This window comes from Carassius auratus, chromosome 44, assembly GCF_003368295.1.
Source record: "Carassius auratus strain Wakin chromosome 44, ASM336829v1, whole genome shotgun sequence".
Classification (NCBI taxonomy): domain Eukaryota; kingdom Metazoa; phylum Chordata; class Actinopteri; order Cypriniformes; family Cyprinidae; genus Carassius; species Carassius auratus.
In genome coordinates this window covers 15,513,016-15,519,015 of record NC_039286.1, presented here as the reverse complement: position 1 = coordinate 15,519,015, position 6,000 = coordinate 15,513,016, and positions in this window count along the sequence as shown.

Sequence of the window (6,000 nt, the reverse complement as noted above, 5' to 3'; positions counted from 1 at the left end):
TCAAATGATTCGCGATCCCCAAACTGACTCAAATGATTCGCGAACCCGCTCCGATCTCCCAAACTGACTCAAATGATACGCGATCCCCATAACTGACTCAAATGATTCGCGATCCCGCTACGAGCTCCCGAACTGACTCAAATGATTCGCCATCTCCAAACTGACTCTAATGATTCGCGAACCCGCTTTGAACTCCCGAACTGACTCAAATGATTTGCAAACAGAAATATAGTGCTATTGCACAGTAGAGTATGCTATACTTCAAGTATTAATAAAAAAAAACCCACAGAAACTCTGGTTACAACCCACCAAAATAAAAGTTTGATCTAACTCAAAGAAATTATGTAAGAAATTCCTGCCCCCTTCTCGCCACCCCATCAATATTTTTCTAGATCCGCCCCTGGTGCGGCGCTACGGATCACAATGGAAAAACGCCAACAAAAGCACCCATATCTAAGATCTCTCTTGTGTTTGTCTATTGTATGTTGTTCATTAAATTCATTCACATTGACTACGGAAATTACACCTGTATCTGCAACCACGAGGCCTTTCATTTTAATCTGGTGTTTCTGCGCGGCAGTCAATCGTACAGGAAGATAAGATCAACCTAACCTGATCTATTGATTCAGTATGACGGGATTCACAAAGTGAGACTGACAGAAGAACACAAGTATTTCTTTGTTTTTGTTTTCATGTTGCTTGTCGTTGTCTTCGCTGTACATATGCTAGCGGGGGTGGTTAGCCTCGTCCACCGCCAGAGCGTTGCAAAACGGCCATCTGTCTGTGATGTCTGTCAAAACACACAATCCATTAAGAAACGCAATGTAATTCACAGGAGGCCTTTCACACCTCGAGACTCCAAAGGGAGCGCAGACATGTCTCAGGTTTGGATAGTGTCACCAAAAAGCTGCCGTTTATCCTCACTGAACGTGTGCGTAGCATGATAGCGGGTATTTAGCACTCGTAAAACCAATCCTATTTTGTGGATGTGTGTCATGTAATCATTATCGCTGTCTCTCACGCATTACTTTCATGTTCACTGTATTTGGATAATTGTTTGTGTGTGTGTTTCCAGGTCCACAGGGATGGATGATAATTCCTTCCCCTCAACTTTTGGCAGCTGTTTGAATCCCTGGAGGAATTTCACATGTAACTTATTTTATACCAGTATCATAATGGGGCTCTTTAACATCTGCTCAGCCTCTGAAACATCAGAATAATGATTTTAAACAGGGTTTCTGTGGGTCTTAAAACATCTTTACAATTCTTAAACATGACCCTAAAAGTCTTTCTTTCTTACTCACAGGCCACAGTCTTTTTTTGCACTGCAAAAATGAATATCTTCCTCGTTATTTTTGTCTTGTCCCAGATGGAAATTGTGTTTTGCGGTTGAAATGTCTAAACATCCTTAAATCAAGATTTACATTTAAATGAGATGAAGTCATGTTTTCTGAGAAATTGAACAAAATGATGTTAGTTTATGCTTGAAACATGAACTAATATCTGTCACTGGGTTAAATCCACTTTTCTTTTCCCTTTGAATTCAACTGATTTTTTCAAGCCTTTCGGAAAATATTTGTTCTTGTTCTCAGAAAATCTTATGTCATATTTATTCTCTAGTTAATGTATACTGATTCTTTTAATTGGAAAATGAGTCAAAAACACTGAGAAAAACCACACTTTTTCCAGTGTGATCAGAATTAACATCTAACAAAGATCTGTTGAAAGTTGTATTTTCAGACTTTTAATATAGCTAATTGTGTGCATCCTAGAGGTAAAGAGAAGGTAAAATGGTCTGATTTTATTACATTCAAGGGGAGTTGTTAAGCCTCTTAGCTATAATTAAATCACTTTAACTCACAAACTCACGTAGCTTACTGTTTTTGCAAAATAGTGGCGACGGCAATATAAAATGTTAATAAAATTATCCCTATAAACTTTTAAAATTAACACTGGCTGTGAGCTGTTTAAAAACTTGGCACATTCATTTTAAATTCAACTTTTGTGCAAATGTTGCTAATGATAACCTCTACGTAACAAATTTGGCTACTTTCAGTTCTTTACCTGAATATCAAGCTAATTCTAGTAAATTACCAGCAAGTCTAGTAAATTATGCTTAATATACAGTTATATTAAAGTAACTGGATATAAAGTGTCATTTACCAGACTTCAGGCCCGAATTGCTAACAGCTTCCGCCAACACAAACCGTCTTTTGGCGTTAAAATGGTACTGTCAGGTTTTATTAAAGAATTAGCATTGAAAAGGAATTGACAGTTATTTTTGTGCCTGACCTTATTGAATATGCAGGAGTTTCCCTTTCAGGCGCACAATTTATGTTAGGAGAGTATTAAAATGAATCGCACAATGCGATTTACTAACGTTTGCAATCATCAAATTACTGGTATTTGCGCTCCTTAAAAGCATGTGTTAAAGCAGAAGCTAATATGCGCTGCTCTTGGTAGATTGCGTTGGCCATTATGGAAATGATCTGGCTGCATCTGTTCTTTAATTTGCGCATTGTCAGTAAAACACCTGCAGAAATTTCCACTCACATTAGCGCTTTTTTGGGAATTGAGTGGTCACGCTAATTTGCTGTTTAGTAAATCTGGCCCTTAATGTATATTTATGTTCATTAAAGTGGTTTACTTTCTTTAGAGCTGACTGTGACATTGGTGGTGAGGTTTATTGTCTCTTGTGACATGATCTGGACAGTTAAGGGCATTTTACCTCACTTAAAGCAGCTCTTTACCCACGCTGTCTTTATGTGTTATGAGCATCTGGCTGTCACAATTACCTTTCTGAATTTTCTTCTAATTAAGGAATAGCCTGCCTGCTCATAATTTGGCATGAAGTGCAATTTCCAGTGTTTATTAGGATTCATTTATGTATTTGTGAATAGTCCCTTGTGAATGGAGCGGATGTGAACGTAGCACACATTTTCTCCATTTTTGAAAAGAATTGAATTAAGTTGATTAATGATCATTACAGCTGCTTTTATTTAATCTGGCTAAAAGGAGACCAAATCATGCTACTATTCAGCTATTGTGTTATAATAAAGTCCGACACCTTTGTCAAAACTCAAGTGCAGTTTTTGAGCCATCAGCATTAGTTGAATTGAGATTCTTGTCTAAATCTTTTGATTTGTTGATTGCAGACATAGTCCTGATTCACCTCAAGCTGATTATCTCTGACAGTGGTGTCAACGAAGATGTCAGTGTGGACATGAACAGCACTATATACAGGTATGAACAGTGTCCAAAAGGATCATTGAAACCGGATTCGAAGCTAGTTAATAATGCTTATGTATCTGTAGTGGCCACAGGAGGTGCATGTTATTATCAGGTGTAAACAGAAATCGGTCTCACCTGACCACTTGTGATCGGATTTTAATCCCAGGTGTAAACAGTGCGCATGGTTTATCTTCAGCACATCCTCTCATCCGTTACCGCTGTCAGGAGTACAGGACTCTGTTTGTTTCTGCCCAGGTCTGTCAGAGCAAGACTGCTGCAGTTCTTTACCGCCGCTCCATCTGTGCCTAGGATTTTGAACAAACCCACTACATTCTCAAAAAAAAAAAAAAAAAACTTCAAAGCTCTCACTGGGGCTCCAACCTTTCAAAATGTACTAATACGTACCATTTAGAAGTAAACAAGGTACAAAGGTATCTTTTGAAAGCATAACGCCCCAGTGACAGCTTTTGTACTTTTTTGTTTTCTGGGAGTACGACCGAGGTCAATACAGGATCCAGGAGAGAGCTGAGAAAGTGCTGCCAGACAATCACAGCCAATCAGAACATAACTGATTTTTAAGATGTCGTGAATAACATCAGTTCTGCGGTTCCTGCTGCTAGATGCCATTATTGGCACGTTTCTATTCAAATGTAGGTATGTATTAACACAATTTAATTTAATCACAATTTTGGATGTGATTTGTTGTTTTTACACACAAAATACACACTTCTGGTTAAAAGTTTGGAAGTTCGGAGTTCATAAGATTGTTAAATATTTATTTTTTTAAATAAGAAGCTTTTTATGCTCCCCAAGGCTACATTAATTTAATCAGTAAATACAGTAAATACAGCAATATTGTAAAATATTGTTTTCTGTTTGAATGTATTATAAATTGTAATTTATTTCTGATGCAAAGCAGAATTTTCAGCATCATTACTCCAGGCTTCACTTGATCCTTCAGAAATACTGATTTTGTGCTCAAAACATTTATTATTATCAATGATGAAACAATTGAGCTATTTAACATTATTATTATTATTTATCAATATTTTATATATAATTTTATAAATAATTTTAATATAAATATTTTATACTATATCAGATTGTTCAAAGAAGTTGTGCGTCTCAATATTTTGTTTTTTCAGGATTCTTTGATGAACAAAGTTCAGTGAACAACATTTATTTGAAATGGAAATGTATTTTATTGCATCAAAAGTGTTAAATTAATCTTAAAAAAAAATTCTTATTACGGACCTGAAACTTTTTAATGGGAGTGTAAATCAGGAACAAAGTAATAATAGCATATATTTAATTAGTGCCATTATTTCTTTGGAAGGATTTTAACATTGTGAAGCAGACTTATATTTTTCACTTTCTGTGGCATGGAGCCACATGCAGAGTGATCTGTCAAATGACATATATACTGTAGCTTTGCAAAAAAGGCCCAAAAAATTATTTCTGGAACCGGCATCCAGGCTGTGCACGTCAGGGCCAACCGAGCAATTGCTATTGTGATGGATGGTAATGTTTAATGGATACTGTCCAGGTATATTAGAGCACCTCAGGAGAGAGGCGACCTGTCAGAAGACAAACAGAAGCCATGTTTGAGGATCCCACTAAAAGAGCACAGAAATCTGTATCTGTATCTCTTCATCTCATCATGTTTCATGGCCGTGATGCAAGCGAGTATCTTATGCACCGCTGATGGAAACCTCACTGCTACGAGATGTGCCATAGGTCATTTCCTATAATCTGAGATCGGGTCCGCCACTGACTTCCCCTATAAAGATGCATATTGTTGAGGAAAAGCAAGAGTGGATGGAAGAAACAACATTGGCCTGTAAGTAAGTGTTCACTCAACATTTAGTTTCCATGGCAACAGTAATTAAACTAATGAATAGGACTGAAATAAGAGGTTGTTATTATGATTAAGGTCACTTCAAACAATATGACAGCAGTCTTATTCACAGGCCACAGTGTGATTTCGTTGTTGGCAGAATGGCTTACAGAAAGTCATTACACATGTATGGGGTCGGTCGGTAATGTCAATTATCATCTCGTGTCAGTCACATTATAAATTGTACTAATGATAATGTAAGTGTTAATTATTTCAGCTGCTTTGACACAAGCAGTATGCAATCATTTGAGATGCTTGCAGTATATGCAGTGGTGGACAATGTATACAAATCCTGACCTTGATTTAAAGAACAAAAAGCTCTGATGAAAAAATGTGCCAGTACTTCTAAGTACTTATTTACATTTATTATTATTTTTTTGTTCTAAGTAAAAGTACAAGAAGTATTTACTTTTGAGTGCACTACCATTCAAAAGGTTTGGGTTCAGTATTTTAATGTTTTTGAAAGCTGTCTTCTATACTCACCAAGGTAATGTTTATTTGATTAAAAAAGTTAAATATTAGTCATTTTAAATTTCCATTTTCTATTTTATTATATTTTAAGATGCAATTTATTCTGTGATACAAAGTTACATTTTCAGCATCTTTAATTCAGTCTTTAGAGTCACATGATCCTTCAAAAATCATTCTCATATGCAGATTTGCTGCTCAGGAAACATTGTTGTTGTTGTTATTATTATTATTATTAAGTGTTAAAAAAGTTGTGCTGCTTAATATTTTTTGTGAAAACGGTCATGCATTTTTTAAAGGATTTTGCAGTGAGTTGATGAATATAATTAGAAAATTAAATAAATAATAGTCTTTTGTAAAATTATGATGTCCTTACTTTCACTTTTCATTAATGTCAATTTCTG